This window comes from Lipotes vexillifer, unplaced genomic scaffold (genome assembly GCF_000442215.2).
Source record: "Lipotes vexillifer unplaced genomic scaffold, Lipotes_vexillifer_v1.1 scaffold301, whole genome shotgun sequence".
NCBI classification, from domain to species: domain Eukaryota; kingdom Metazoa; phylum Chordata; class Mammalia; order Artiodactyla; family Lipotidae; genus Lipotes; species Lipotes vexillifer.
Genome location: NW_006792529.1, coordinates 215264 through 232355, shown reverse-complemented (window position 1 = coordinate 232355; position 17092 = coordinate 215264). Strand labels below are relative to the sequence as shown.

Here is a 17092-nt window from a genome sequence, read left to right as displayed (position 1 = left end):
GGCGGGGGGCAGCAGATGAAGCTTCGCTCTGCCGCTGCTCACCTCCTGCTGTGCGGCCCGGTTCCTAACAGGCTGCCGACCCGTACAGGTCCACGGCCCGGGAGCTGGGGACCCCTGTTATAAAGGAGATGAATAAAGAAATGCCTAATTTTACACTGTTGAATCTGTAACTCATGGTGCTAGAGGGAACTTAAAAGGGTTTTCTGGCATATGCAGGTGAATCTACAAAATCAACACCCAAACTGTTCAAGTCCAGGCAGAACATGTTCCTCCTCTGAACACTTCAACAGTCTTTTATTACAACACAAAAGCATTCTCCACATAAGAGCTAAAATGATACCATTCCAGTTTATTAATTTGTGTGTATATATACGTATTGAGGGAAAGACTAAAAAGCTTTAAAAGGATCCAATTATGTATTTATTGTGAATCTCCTACTAATAAATGCTGTCATGCTCTTTGTTGGAAAGGATACTTTGCTACCGCGTATACAGATGTATATTATAGTAGTGCTGTTATCTACTAGGACTATATTTAAGAGAAGTCAGTGTAAGCGGGAAGAAGAGAGACAAACAAATTGCATCGAGCAGAAGTTGGGGGGTTGTTTTTATTTTTTGTTGTTGTTTTGTTATAAATCAAAATCTACTTCACTTTGGAAGTATAATGCATCCATATTCATGGAGCATTTCTGGAATACAAAACAAACAAAGGTACTGGTTTTAATTTAGATTTGTGGCTTGTATGAAATTGTGTTCCCATTCATAAGATTATGACTCCACATTAACATCAGCAGGCATTTTGCTTGAGTTGACAAAAATGATATTTTAATAGAATTTTAGAAGTTGTTTTGAAACATGACAAATTTCAAATTTCCTGAATTCTAATCTATGAAAATAAGAGCATGAGTTGTCTACTTATTGAGATATCAGAAATATTTGCACTCTTTTACCCAACAAATATATTCAAAATATACTCCTTGTATCCATTTATTCAACAAAGATATATTGAATGCCTACATTGTGTCAGACACTGTTCTAGGTGCTAGGGATAAAAAAGGTGATCAAGAGTCAAAATTCTCTACTTCTTTGAGTTCATATTGTAGTCATACATGTAGAATTTTACTTTATAAATACAGAGTTTTAAATGAATATCCACAGTGAGATCCTCATGAGTATGCATATGCATACTCTCATGATATCACATATGTTTATCTCAATTCCCAGAACACTATTTTGATTTTTTAGCAATTTTTCAACCATTTCCTTATAATAAATTATCAAGATAACCAGAAAAATCAAGCATTTAAAAGCCATATGCCTTCTAAAGTGTATACATGAATGGCTCGTAAGCGCATAAAAAGATACACAACATCAGTAGTCATTAAGGAAATGCAAACTAAAACAACAATGAGATACCATTTCACATTCACCAGAATGGCTAGGATAAAAAATTGGAACATTCATACATTCCTGGTAGAAATATAAAATGTTTCAGCCACTTTGGGAAACAGTTTGGCAATTCCCCAAATGTTAAACATAGACCTAGCAATTCTACCTCTAAGTATACACCCAAGAGAAATGAAAACATGTCCACACAAAAACTTGTACATGCATGTTCACAGCAGCATTCTTCATAAAAGCCAAAAACCAGAAACTACTTAAATATCGACCAACTGATGAATGAATAAACAAACTGTAGTATATCTACAAAATAAAATTCTATCAACTGGGGCTTCCCTGGTGGCACAGTGGTTGAGAATCTGCCTGCTAATGCAGGGGACACGGGTTAAAGCCCTGGTCTGGGAAGATACCACGTGCCGCGGAGCAACTAGGCCTGTGAGCCACAACTACTGAGCCTTGTGAGTCTGGAGCCTGTGCTCCGCAACAAGAGAGGCCACGATAGTGAGAGGCCCGCGCACCGTGGTGAAGAGTGGCCCCTGCTCACCGCAACTAGAGAAAGCCCTCGCACAGAAACGAAGACCCAACACAGCCAAAAATAAATAAATAAATAAAATAAAATAAAAAATTATATTCATCAATGCAAAGCAACAAACTATTGATACATGCTATAACATGGACAAACCTCAAAAGCATTATGCTAAGAGAAAAAAGCTGGATGCAAGAGACCATGTATTGAATAATTCTATTTATACAAAATGTCCAGAAAAGGGAAAATCTATAGATACAGAAAGTAAGTACATTAGTGGTTGCCTGGGGAGGAAGGGCTGCTGGAAATAACAGTAAATGGTATAAAAGACGCTATTTGGGTGATGAAAATGTGCTAAAACCAATATATGGTAATGGTTGCATAACTAGGTAATTTTGTTAAAAATTATTGAATTGTATCCTTGAAATTGGCGAATTGCATGATATGTAAAATATGACTCAATAAATTTATTTCAGAAAATATATACCTTTAAGGGATGTACTTTCACCAAACTCATGCAAGAATATTTACAATCTGACTTACAAGACACACAAAAACACACTTTCAGAACATAAAACATTATAGGTATCTTATTTATTTCAGTAGGAATTGATATGGAGATTTCAAAACAGAAATGAAGATATTCTGGATTAAAAACACTTAAGAATTTATGGTTAAGCACTAGTTTCTGTACTTATGGGTTCAGGATATTACTTTTCCTTGTCATACAAAATGTTAAAACCATCATCACCAACATCATGATACTTACAATGACAATAAATGTGCTAAGTGTCTTCTTCACACTGTACCACTTACTCCTGGTGTTTTCTTTCCATTTTGTTTTATTTTTAAATTCATGAATACAACAACTCTGGGGAGGTTAAGTGTTATTTCCATTTTACATATGAGGAAACTAGGAATTTGGAGAAGTTAAGTAACTAGTCTCAGATTGTTAACATAGGTAGTAAATGGTACCTGCTTCTTATCAAAGCCTGAACTCTTATTCCTACACTGCTTCCTTGCAAATAAGTACACAAATGCCAATTGATAGATACGCCAAATACTGGGAAACTTCTTGGTTAATTGGCTATTTTTCTTCATCACTCAATCAGGTTTCATTGGAAATGAACTTAAATTTATTCAAAGCTAAATTGAAAGGAAGATGTAATTCAGTTCCCCCACTTCACATGTACTGGCTTTTTAGATACATCACCAAGAGAGTAAGCACAATGGAACATGACAGATTTCTAGCTAACAACCTGTCTTACGTAAAATGTTTAGTAAGTATCCATTCGGGTGAGTATTTTCCACATATGGAATATTTTCCCTTAAAGCTCATTAATTTTTCAGACCTTGGTATGTTTACAAGGGGGTTTCATGGAACCCTTGTAAGTTACACCCATGGTTCAAATTAGATAAGAAGCCAAGCATTCAGGGAAGTTGGCCTGTCAGTGCTAGCAAAGAGCAATCTGACTGTACTTCCCAAAGCATGGGCTACTCCAAGTCAGGTGCCACACGGACAGGACACTAAGAGACATTAAATTACACAGTAGGAACCATTAGTCCATTCTCGATTGCCTTTCAGTTCTGCTGATTATAACAAGTAGGAAATATCAGTTGGGGATGAGAGACGTGTTCAGGTGGTCCTAGCATGTGCCAATCTCCACTTTCGTCAAATAAACAGAGGTCCAAAGGGTCAGAGTCTTCCCAAAGCAGCTGTATTCAGGTGGCATTTAATACCCTCTTTGTGCTATTGCATTTGTGCTATATTAAACTTTTATTTATGGCAAGTGCTGATTTTCAACTAAAAAATGATATCAAGTTCCTTTCACAACAAAATTGATTTAAAAAACAGTGAATAAACTTAAAGAAAATGTTCAGTAACCAAGTACAGGTGTTATATGAATATGGCTAAAGTCAGGATGGTCCTATGTGAATTACGGACATTTGAGAAGTACTCTAAGACAATGGTTATCAATCTTGTCAAGCCATCATAATATCTAAGAACTGCATCGAAGTATAGAAACGTTAAGAGTTACCACAGCTAAACAGCTTCCCAGGACTTTGGAGGGCTGGCCCTTTTCTGAACTTTGGAAAATCATTTCGGTTGCTGAAAACAGGTAGCCAGCTTGCCATCTACAAGTTCAGGGCTTGCCTTAGGCAAACTCCTGGGAGTCTGTGCTTTGCTTTTCCAACCCTTTACCTATCCACATGCCCTCAAGCTAGTATTTTCTTTCTTCACTTTTTTCCATCAGACCTGACCAGTAGATCTTTATTCACGCTCTATACCTGTAGTGCATTACCGAACTCCCCAGTGTTTGAATTTTCACATGGATCAAAGCATAGGTGCAGGGACGTACTTTTCAGGCTGTTCTAAAATTTCAGACCTATTGTAGCAGATAGGAAATTTTATATTTTACACATAAACTGTACATCCCAGAAAGTAATTTATCTTTCACAGTAGGATAAGACCTGCTTAGCTTAGTCAGAAATAATATGTTGCTTTCATTAGTGCCATGAGGTTAAACTTTTTTCTCCATTTCATATATGAGAAAACTGAGCCACATCACTAAATGATCAGTTTCCCTTTAACTCATACTCTTGCAGCCCATAGTCTGGCTACTATTTCACAAGTTGTGGTTAGAGTACCATGTATATAAGAATTACCTAGGGTCAGAGAGCCTCATCCCCCAGAGGGCAGACAGAAGAAGCAAGAAGAAATACAATCCTGCAGCCTGTGGAACAAAAACCACATTCACAGAAAGATAAACAAAATGAAAAGGCAGAGGACTATGTACCAGATGAAGGAACAAGATAAAACCCCAGATAAACAACTAAATGAAGTGGAGATAGGCTACCTTCCAGAAAAAGAATTCGGAATAATGATAGTGAAGATAATCCAGGACCTCAGGAAAAGAATGGAGGCAAAGATCCAGAAGAGGCAAGAAATGTTTAACAAAGACGTAGAATTAAAAAACAAACACCTAGAATTAAAGAACAAACAAACAGAGGTGAACAACATAATAACTGAAATGAAAAATACACTAGAAGGAATCAAGCAGAATAACTGAGGCAGAAGAACGGTAAGTGACCTGGAAGACAGAATGGTAGAATTCACTGCCGTGGAACAGAATAAAGAAAAAAGAATGAAAAGAAATGAAGACAGCCTAAGAGACTTCTGGGACAACATTAAATGTACCAACATTTGAATCACAGGGGTCCCAGAAGGAGAGAGAGAATGGACCCAAGAAAATATTTGAAGAGATGATAGTTGAAAACTTCCTTAACATGGGAAGGGAAATAGACACACAAGTCCAGGAAGTGCAGAGAGTACCAGGCGGGATAAACCCAAGGAGAAACACACAAAGACACATCACTAGACACATAATAATCAAATTGACAAAAATTAAAGGCAAAGAAAAATTATTAAAGGCAACAAGGGAAAAATGACAAATAACATACAAGGGAACTCCCATAAGGTTAACAGCTGATTTCTCAGCAGAAGTTCTACAAGCCAGAAGGGAGTGGCACGACATACTTAAAGTGATGAAAGGGAAGAAACTACAACCAAGATTACTCTACCTGGCAAGGATCTCATTCAGATTTGACAGAGAAATCAAAAGCTTTACAGACAAGCAAAAACTAAGAGAATTCAGCATCACCAAACCAGCTCTACAACAAAAGGAACTTCTCTAAGTGGGAACCACAAGAGAAGAAAAGGACTTACAAAAACAAACCGATAACAATTAAGAATATGGTAATAGGAACATATACATCGAAAATTACCTTAAACATGAATGGATTAAATGCTCCAACCAAAAGACACAGGCTTGCTGAATGGTTACAAAAACAAGACCCATATAAATGCTGTCTACAAGAGACCCACTTCAGACTTAGGGACACATACAGACTGAAAGTGAGGGGATGGAAAAAAATATTCCATGCAAATGGAAATCAAAAGAAAGCTGGAGTAACAACACTCATATGAGATAAAATAGACTTTAAAATAAAGACTGTTACAAGAGACAAGGAAGGACACTACATAATGATCAAGGGATCAATCCAAGAAGAAGATATAACGTTATAAATATATATGCACCCAACATAGGAGCACGTTATTACATAAGGCAACTGCTAACTGCTATAAAAGAGGAAATTGACAGCAACACAATAACAGTGGGGGACTTTAACACCTCACTTACACCAATGGACAGATCATCTAGACAGAAAATTAACAAGGAAACACAAGCTTCAAGTGACAAAATAGACGAGAGAGATTTAATTGATATTTATAGGACATTCCATCTGAAAACAGCAGATTACACTTTCTTCTCAAGTGCACGTGGAATATTCTCCAGGATAGATCACATCTTGGGTCACAAATCAAGCCTCGGTAAATTTAAGAAAATGGAAATCATATCAAGCATCTTTTCCGACTGCAACGCTGTGAGATTAGAAATCAATTACAGGGAAAAAAAACCGTAAAAAGCACAAACACGTGGAGGCTAAACAATACATTACTAAATAACCAAGAGATCACTGAGGAAATCAAAAAGTACCTAGAGACAAATGACAACAAAAACACGATCATCAAAAACCTATGGGATGCAGCAAAAGCAGTTCTAGAGGGAAAGTTATAGCAATACAATCCTACCCCAAGAAACAAGAAAAATCTCAAATAAACAATTTAATCTTACACCTGAACTGGAGGAAGAAGAACAAACAAAACCCAAGGTTAGTAAAAGGAAAGAGTCATAAAGATCAGAACAGAAATAAATGAAATAGAATCAAAGCAAACAAGAGCAAAGATCAATAGAATTAAAAGCTGGTTATTTGAGAAAATAAACAAAATTGATAAACCTTTAGCCAGACTCATCAAGAAAAAGAGGGAGAGGACTCAGATCAATAAAATTAGAAAAGAAAAAGAAGTTGCAATGGACACTGCAGAAATACAAAGCATCACAAGAGACTACTACAAGCAACTCTATGCCATTAAAATGGACAACCTGGAAAAAATGGACAAATTCTTAGAAAGATATAATTTTCCAAGACTGAAACAGGAAGAAATAGAAAATATGAACAGACCAATCACGAGCACTGAAATGGAAACTGTGATTAAAATCTTCCAACAAACAAAAACCCAGGACCATATGGCTTCACAGGTGAATTCTACCAAACAATGAGAGAAGAGCTAACACCCATCCTTCTCAACATCTTCCAAAAAATTGCAGAGGAAGGAACACTCCCAAACTCATTCTACAAGGCCACCATCACCCTGATACCAAAACCAGACAAACATACTACAAAAAAAGAAAATTACAGACCAATATCACTGATGAATATAGATGCAACAATCCTTAACAAAATACTAGCAAACAGAATCCAACAACACATTAAAAGGATTATACACCATGATCAAGTGGGATTTAACCCAGGGATGCAAGGATTCTCCAATATATGCAAATCAATCAATGTGATACACCATATTAACAAATTAAGGAATAAAAACCATATGATCATCTCAGTAGGTGCAGAAAAAGCTTTTGACAAAATTCAACACCACTTATGATAAAAGCTCTCCAGAAAGTGGGCATAGAGGGAACTACCTCAACATAATACAGGCCATATATGACAAATCCACAGCCAACATCATTCTCAATGGTGAAAAACTGAAAGCATTTCCTCTAAGATCAGGAACAAGACAAGGATGTCCACTCTCGCCACTGTTATTCAACATAGTTTTCGAAGTCCTAGCCATGACAATCAGAGAAGAAAAAGAAATAAAAGGAATACAAATTGGAAAAGAAAGGTAAAACTGTCCCTGTTTGCAGATGACATGGTACTCTACATAGAGAATCCTAAAGGTGCTACCAGAAAACTACTAGAGCTAATCAATGAATTTGATAAAATTGCAGGATGCAAAATTAATGCACAGAAATCTCTGGCATTCCTATACACTAATGATGAAAAATCTGAAAGAGAAATTAAGGAAACACTCCCATTTACGACTGCAACAAAAAGAATAAAATACCTAGGAATAAACCTACCTAAGGAGACAAAAGACCTGTACTCAGAAAACTATAAGACACTGATGAAAGAAATCAAAGATGACACAAACATATGGAGAGATAGACCATGTTCCTGGATTGGAAGAATCAACATTGTGAAAATGACTGACTATACTACCCAGAGCAATCTACAGATTCAATGCAATCCCTATCAATGGCATTTTTTACAGAACTAGAACAAAAACTCTTAAAATTTTTATGGAGACACAAAAGACCCTGAATAGCCAAAGCATTCTTGAGGGAAAAAAATGGAGCTGGAGGAATCAGTCTCCCTGACTTCAGACTATACTACTAAGCTACAGTAATCAAGACAATATAGTACTGGCACAAAAACAGAAATATAGATCAAAGGAAGAGGAAAGAAAGCCCAGAGATAAACCCATGCACCTATGGTCACCTTATTTTTGATAAAGGAGGCAAGAATATACAATGGAGAAAAGACACCCTCTTCAATAAGTAGTGCTGGGAAAACTGGACAGCTACATGTAAAAAGAATGAAGTTAGAACCCTCCCTAACACCATACACAAAAATAAACTCAAAATGGATTAAAGACCTATATGTAAGACCTATAAAACTTAAAACTATAGTTTTAAGTTTTAGACACTATAAAACTCTTAGAGGAAAACATAAGAAAAACACTCTTTGACATAAATCACAGCAAGATCTTTTCTGACCCACCTCCTAGAGTAATGAAAATAAAAACAAAAATAAACAAATGGGACCTAGTGAAACTTCAAAGCTGTTGCACAGTGAAGGAAACATAAGCAAGACAAAAAGACTACCCTCAGAATGGGAGAAAATATTTGCAAATGAATCATCGGACAAAGGATTAATCTCCAAAATATATAAACAGCTCATGAAGCTCAATATTAAAAAAACAACCCAATCAAAATATGGGCAGAAGACCTAAATAGATATTTCTCCCCAGAAGACATACACATAGCCAAGAGTCACCTGAAAAGCTGCTCAACATCACTAATTATCAAAGAAATGCAAATCAAAACTACAATGAGGTATCCCCTCACACCAGTTAGAATGGGCATCATCAAAAAATCTACAAACAAACAAACAAAAAAAAAATCTACAAACAAATGTTGGAGAGGCTGTGGAGAAAAGGGAACCCTCTTGCACTGTTGGTGGGAATGTAAATTGATACAGCCACTACGGAGAACAGTATGGAGGTTCCTTAAAATACTAAAAATAGAATTACCATATGATCCAGCAATCCCACTACTGGGCATATACCCAGAGAAAACCATAATTCAAAAAGACACATGCACCCCAATGATCATTGCAGCATTATTTACAATAACCAGGTCATGGAAGCAACCTAAATGCCCATCGACAGACGAATGGATAAAGAAGATGTGGTACATATATACAATGGATAGTACTCAGCCATAAAAGGGAATGAAATTGGGTCATTTGTAGAGACGTGGAATGGACCTAGAGACAGTCATACAAAGTGAAGTAAGTCAGAAAGAGAAAAACGGATATCATATATTAACGCATATATGTGGAATCTAGAAAAATGGTGCAGAAAAATGGTGCAAGGCAGAAATAGAGACACAGGTGTAAAGAACAAACGTATGGACACCAAAGGGGGAAAGTGGGGGATTGGGAGGCATGGCAGCGGTGGTGGAGGTGGTGGTGGTGGAATGAATTGGGAGATTGAGACTGACATATATACACTAATATGTATAAAATAGATTAATAAGAACCTGCTACATAAAAAAATAAAAAATAATTAAAAAAAAGAATTACCTGGGGCTTTGTTTGAAATGAAGATTCCTAGATATCCTCAAACCTTTTAAATCAGAATGAGAGCCAGTGGGGTCTGGGCATCTGAATCTTGAGTTCTCTCTCTTGGTCATTCTTATACAAAATAATGTTTGAGAATCTCTTCTGTGTCTATAGTGCTCTCCCTTTCAAGTTCACTTTTTATAACTCAGGTCAGTAATGCTCAAATCTATATTGCTACCCAGAGGATAAAATTAAAATGTGTCTGGGTTTTCTGCCTCTAAATTTTAGGTGATTTTTTTTTTTTCATCTTATCTCTGTAGACTTGCAGTTTGCTTTGTAATCCTGTCAGTCACCAAAACAAAAAAAATAAACACAGGAGAAGAGGAGGAGGGAAGAGGACAGAATGAGCTCAGTATAAGGGAGGGCAGCTGGGGTACCTCGGACAGCAGCTGTTTTATGGGATTCTTGGACAGTGTGTAAAATCACTAGCTTCTCCAGGCTTCTGTCCTTGCTCTTGAATGCTTTGTTGTAAGTGCATAGTTATTTTGTTGCTGAGCAGTTAATGCTATGATGGTGACACCCACATGGCCATTTTTGACCCTACCTTCCCAGCTCTTCGAAACTGTCTTCTTTAACAGCTGATACCATCCGGACAGCTTTGGAAATGAAAAAACACTTTGCTTCTAATCTGATTTTACACATTCTGCATTTCATTTTTGTCCCTTCAAAGTGGGGAAGTTTAATATAAAATGTTATATTTTAATTTTTTTCACTTCTAAACAGAAATATTGAAGAAAAGAAAGGTTAGGAACTCCAACATCTGTTGTTTTTTACAGTTGACATAAACTGATTAAATACAAATTCTTTCAGGTCAATGAGAGTGTCCTTTCTCTCAGAATTCGCTTTGGTCAAGGAGTCTATGGGAATATATCATCTAACTGATAAGTCATGCATACATAAAAGTCTCAAACTTGAACCTCAGAACTGGGAAAATAGCATTTGATATAATTAAAGAAGAGCAGAAAGTGCATGGTTTCATAAAAACTGGCACATGCACTTGCAATCTCTCTAAATTCAAGTAGTGTATGTTTTCATTTCTTTTTTCTCAAACCATCTTTCTCTTCTCCCGTAACACAAACCAATATAATGATATGATGAATTACTATACTGTCCCTGAAATCATGTTTGCAAAAACTACTTTGTGACATGGAAAGTTGTTTATGATGTAATGTTAACAAGAAAAGCAAGATGTAAAAACTGTGTGATTCCAGTAATTGTGTGTGTGTGTGTGTGTGTGTGTGTGTGTGTGTGTGTGTGTGTGTATATATCTGTATTTAGATATATCTCTATATTTAAGTCTCTATATCTACTTATTTATATATCTAGGAAGAGCTCTCTGGGTTGTTTAATTTTGAAATAGTCATCTTTCTTTCTTATATTCTTCTATATTCTAAATTGTATATGCAAAATGTTATAATTTAATATGATTTTAATAATATTTACATTAAATTTTAATAACACTATACTTTTATAATTTTAAAATGGTATTTAAAAAGTTTGTTTTAAAATTCAAATTTTAGAGCTTAATGTTAGAGTTACAATAATAATAGGCCTTAATATTAAAATTAGAGATTATCTTTGCAGAATTCCTGTGGGAATTTCTTTCTAGGTTTTAATAAATGTAAAGATGAAAGCTAAATCCAGTTGACCCTTTAGTGAGATATAAGCTTTATTAGAATAAGAGAAAATACTTATTCATTGTCATTCTTTAACATATTTCACAAAGAAAAATTTCTGTACTTGGCTTTATATACTAATATCTACTCAAAGCATTATTCATGATCTGCATTTTTTAACTTACATTCTTTTTTAGATCATTTTGATGGTGAACACTGGTGAGTTTAACCTGAACTAGAAAATGTTCCCAGGCAGTTTGTCTTCACATCCCCAAAACTGAAACCTGAACTGGGACTTGGTCATGAGAAATTTTAAACTCAGTCAAGTAACCAAAACAGCAGATGGGGCAGAATACTCTGCTTGGACACATTTCCAAAAATAATATACTCTCCTTGGGAAATTATGGATTATTTATTCCCTAAGAATGTAGTTTACAATTACATTTGGCCACAAATACATTACTCTTTTCTTTTTATTTCACTGTCCATGGATCTGGAAATCCTTTTTTGAAAATCAGCAGATCCAGTAATTTGTATTTCTGCCTCCCTACTACTGAAAGACTCAAGCTTAACAATTTATTTGTCAAAACAAGCATATTCAGATTGCCAGATTGTGATACCATGATATATTTTGGTTTTTATCCCTAGTTCCTGGTCAGAGCTCCTAAAACCCTTGTAATTTCCTAAATTATAAGAGTAATAGAGTGTCTTTTGTTATATTTGTGTTTTATCCCCAGTTCCTAAAATAATTCTGGAGTGAGGAAGGTGAAAGGAAAGTCTTTGTTATTCATACCAAGCCCCTTTCAACCATGCCTGAATTTATGTTAAGGCATCCTTGAGAAAGCCCATAAGGATGATGGAGGGTGGGGTGAGTGAAGGGTGGTTGCCAGAGAAACCAATCAGGTAATTAGAAGGTTGGAACTTTAGCCTAAGGGTTTAATCAATCATGCCTATATAATGAAGCCATCATAAAAATATCCTCACTGAAGAGGTTTGGAAAGCTTCTAGGTTAGTGAACACATCATAGTGCCAGGAGGGTGGTATGTCTGGGGAGGGCATGGAAGCTCTGAGCCCCTACCCCATTCCTCCCTATGCATCTCTTTCACCTGTGTTCCTGAGTTCTATCCTTTCATAATAAACCAGTAATCTAGTAACTGAACTGTTTTCCTGAGTCCTGTGAGGTATTCTAGCAAATGATTGATCTTGAGGAACCTCAGGTTTATGGCTTGTTGGTCAGAAGTACCGGTGGCAACCTGGGACTTGTAATTGGTACCTGAAGTAAGAGGGGGGCAGACTTGTGGAAATGAGCCCTTAACCTGTGGGGTCTGCAGTAACTCTGGGCAGTTAATGCCAGAATTGATTAAATCGTAGGACACTCAGTGGGTGTCTACCAAGAATTGGAGAATTGCTTCTTACGGAAAACCCACACATTTGGTGTCAGAAGTGTTCTGTGGGTGGAGTAGTAGAAAATATTAGTTTTCCCTCACAGAGTGACTTTTTCTTTTTAACATGTAAATAAAATTATTCCATTTGCTTGTTAAATATCTTTCAATGGATTTCCATATCTCTTTGAATAAAAACTAAATTTCTTATTATAACCTACTGGGCTATTCAGGATCAACCTGTTTCACCTCACCTCCAAGGATGTCACTGGTAAATTTTACCCAAGATTTATGGAGGAAATAATACAAACTACATACAATTTTTCTGAAAATAGAGGTTGAGGGAACATTTTCTGGTCTACTTTTGAGGCCAGAATTTCTTTGATAACAAAACTAGTCAAATGCATTCCAAGAAAAGAAATTGCTAGGTCAATAGCCCTGATGAATATGGGTCCAAAAATCCTCAACAAGTTATTTCCAAGTCAGATACGTCAATATATTAAAAGAGTAATACATAACAACCAAATGTGGTTTATCCTAGGAATGCAAAGTTGGTTTAACCTTTGAAATTCACCTCATTAACATAATAAAACAGACAAACCAGATAATTTCTGCAATAAATGCAGAAAAAGTGGATTTGATCAAATTCAATTGTCTGTCATTATTAAAACTGTCAGCAAACTAGAAATATAAGAACATTTTCAAACCTGATAAAGGGCATCTACACAAACTTATAGCTACCATCATGAGTAATAGCAAAAGAGTAAAAACTTCCCTCTACATATACAAAACGTATATCCACTCACTACTATTGTAGAATAGTTCTTAGCAAATACAGAAAATCAAGGAGGAATGCAAAGCTTATTGAAAAGGAAGAAATAATACTCTCATTCTATACAGTCAACAAGATCATGCATAGAGAAAATCCTAAGGGATCTAGAAGGACCCTCTAGCATTTATAAATAAATTTGCCAAGTTTATAGGAAAAATCTCTATATAAAAAATCATATTTGTATAAACTGGCAGTAAGGAATTAGAAAATTAAACATAAAAAATAATACTATTTACAGGTGCATTTATAAACATTAAATAGTTAAGGATAAATTTACCAAAATGGAGCAAGATCTTACAATGAAAATTACAATACAATTTTGTATTGCTGAAATACAAAAAGTCCTAATGACATGTAGAGATGGGCTATGTTCAAGGATTAGAAGATTTCATATTTTTAAGATGTCACTTTTCTAGATTGACAGATTTCTAGATTCAGTGAAGTTTCTATCAAAATCCTAATAGGATTTTTTGTAGAAACTGACAAACTTATACTAAATTTTTAACAGATATGCAAATGACCTAGAATATACAAAATAATCTTGAAAGAGAACAAAGTTAGGGAATTTACTCCACTTGATTTCTAGATTTTAAAGCTATAGTGATTTTCTCCTAAAATAGTGTCTCACAAAATGTTCCTTCTCTATATATGCTTGCCACTTCTTTCTATTAAGTTCTGGAGTTTATTTCCCTTCCCCCAAAACTAGGCTGGCCCTGTCTTGTGACTTGCTTTGAGCAATGCAATACTTACAAGCTTCCAGCTTTACTCTCTTAGAACCCTGAGCCTTAATGTCGCTTGATCTGACTAATCTGCTAGAGATAAAAGTTGCATGAAGAGACACACTATTGGATGTGAGACTACAGAGAAAGAGAGACAGACAGAGAGAGACAGAGAGAGACAGAGAGAGGGAGGTAAAGGACCATGCAGCCTTCAGCTACCTTAGTCACCTCAGACAATGCTACGGACATGTGAGTGAAGCCATATCTTAGATCCTTCAGACTTAACTGATTTACATGAACCAACACTATGTACTGGAGAAATGAGCACATCCTTGCCAAGGTCTGCCTAAATTGCTGATTTATAAACAAATGATTGGTTGTTATTGCTTATGCCACACAGTTTTGTGGTGGTTTAATACACCAGTGTAGAAACCTGAACCAGTGAATGACTGAGGAAACGAATGACACTCCTTTTTCTCAAAGCATACTAGCAATGTTACCATATTGTTTCTGATGCTGAAATACTCTCTGTAACTCTCTTTTACAGATTTTCTAGTAAATGGGGAGTTTCTGTAGTTACACTTCAGAAATTATCAAAAGATAAGGAAATTTTTGTGCAGCATGAAATTAATTAAAGATCTTTCTGATTAAATTTCTGATTATAAAAGTAATGTATAGTTACTGAATTTACAGTATAAAAAAGGGGAGAAGGTCATTCATTATTCCACAAAATTAATGTTTATCTTTTGTTATATTTTCTTTAGTCTCTATGAACTGATGCATTTTTATACAAAAAAAATACATTTTTCTTAACTGGGATCACATTTTATATAAAGTTCATTGTCAGCCTATAGTTACAGAGAAATAATTTTGCTTACAGGGCACATCTTTTACAAGTATCCTTAAACATATAAAATATCCCCCTAAATTGCACATATTAGCAAAGAGCTGTTAAAAGAACCAAATTTTAAATGCCTGTGTCAAAAGAATTTTTAATAGATAAACTTTGCTGTTAAGGTCATCTGCATATATTTAGGCCATACATAAATGTAAAGAAAAAGACCACTGAAATTTATCAATGTCACATGAGTTCATTGTATAGGATGTTGTTTATCCCATAATCTGATATTTTATTTTGAGGATTTCATTGACAAACTTTTTTCTAATTTTGGAACAAAAAATTACATTTCTCCTAGATAAACCATTGTTTATATCTTGCAGACAGGCCTGAACTATGGAGCTGCTGATCTTTTTTTTTTTTTTTTCAAAGTATAGAATAAGACGTGGTTCCCCAACCAAAAATATATCTGCATTTTTGAAATTTGTTCTCTGACCCTAGTTTTGAATTCATTTCTTTACCACCACATTTAATTTTTCTCTCTCAGAGGGAATTTGTGAATCTTTATAAACTGTGACACTTTTTGTAAAAAGGTGGCATTTTGATCAAATAATTTATCCTGTCTAATTTTTCCACTTATTATCTAATCAGCATTTTCCCAAAATTTTAATAAGTAAATAACATTTTATTATATTATATTAACCACAGTCTATTGCTAGAGATTATAGATTGGAGTTCATTCTTCACTATTATGGAAATTGTAATAAGTAACTTTGCGCTTCATTTTTTTCCACATATCTGATTTTTTTCTAGGACTGGGCTTTCCTGCTTAAAGGGTCATGAAATACATTACCAAATTTCTTTAGAAAGACTATGATGATCTGTACTGTCACCATCAGGGCACCTACCTCAACACACCTTGCCAGCATGACTGTATCACTGTTCGGGGTTTTGTTAATGTGGCCAGTAAAGGGGCATCAAATGAGTTACCATGAATTTTTTGGATTGGAACAAGCCCATACTTTCAATGATGCTTCCTTTATCTCATATCATGTATTCAAGAGTCTTCTTGTCTATCTGTCCTGTAGATCTGTCTATCCACACGATAATTCTATACTTTCAAAGAGAAATACTACTTAAGTAGGCAATTTTCAAGTATCAAAACTATTCTTATCCACAAGTCCAATACTGAGAATCTCTCCTGAAAAAATAATCCAAATATAGAAAAAATATATATCAATGTGTACTCATTACATTACTTGTAATAGTAATAAAGTCATGACTTAAATGTCCAAATTTATTGAAGCAATTATGAACAATATACCTATAGAGTGAAATAGTTATTAAAAATTATACTTACAGAAGTTGCCAATGATCAGATGTTAAGTTAGAATATGCTGGAATAAAAGGGCATTTTTCAACTCTTGATATAAAAAAACTCTGCTACAAATGTTGAGTTAATAATATTAGGATAAATGACTATATTTTTCTACTGAATTAAAAAAATTGAACAGGAGGAAGTAATTTACAAAATATTATCAGTGTTCAGCTCAGTTAGTGGAGTTATGGATGCTTTATGCATTCTTCTCTGCAACTTCCATTATTTCCTGAATTTCACCATACTATATACTTCTCCTTGTTTCTTTGCAAATCTATTTTAGATTAAGATGGAGCTATATATTTAAAAATATAATGCTTTTAATTACATTGCCAATATCCCAATCTCTGTTTATCAACACTTTTAATATCCATTAGCTGAAAGAATTCAAAGAAACATCAAACAAGAGAAGACTCCTATTCTGAAATTTTACTTTTCCGACGTAAAAGTTTAATACAGTTTTAATTTAGGGCCAAAGGAAAAGAATAAATAATAATGTTTTAAGGTCGGGGGGCAGTATGGCAGAGAA

The 17092-nt window shown here is 35.0% G+C and overlaps 1 protein-coding gene across 2 annotated transcripts in view; it reads right to left on the bottom strand.

Moving 5' to 3' along the window:
- The window catches only part of ARHGAP24 (Rho GTPase activating protein 24), a 201314-nt gene that overhangs the window by 33098 nt on the left and 151124 nt on the right, over positions 1 to 17092 (bottom strand). The window lies entirely within an intron of this gene.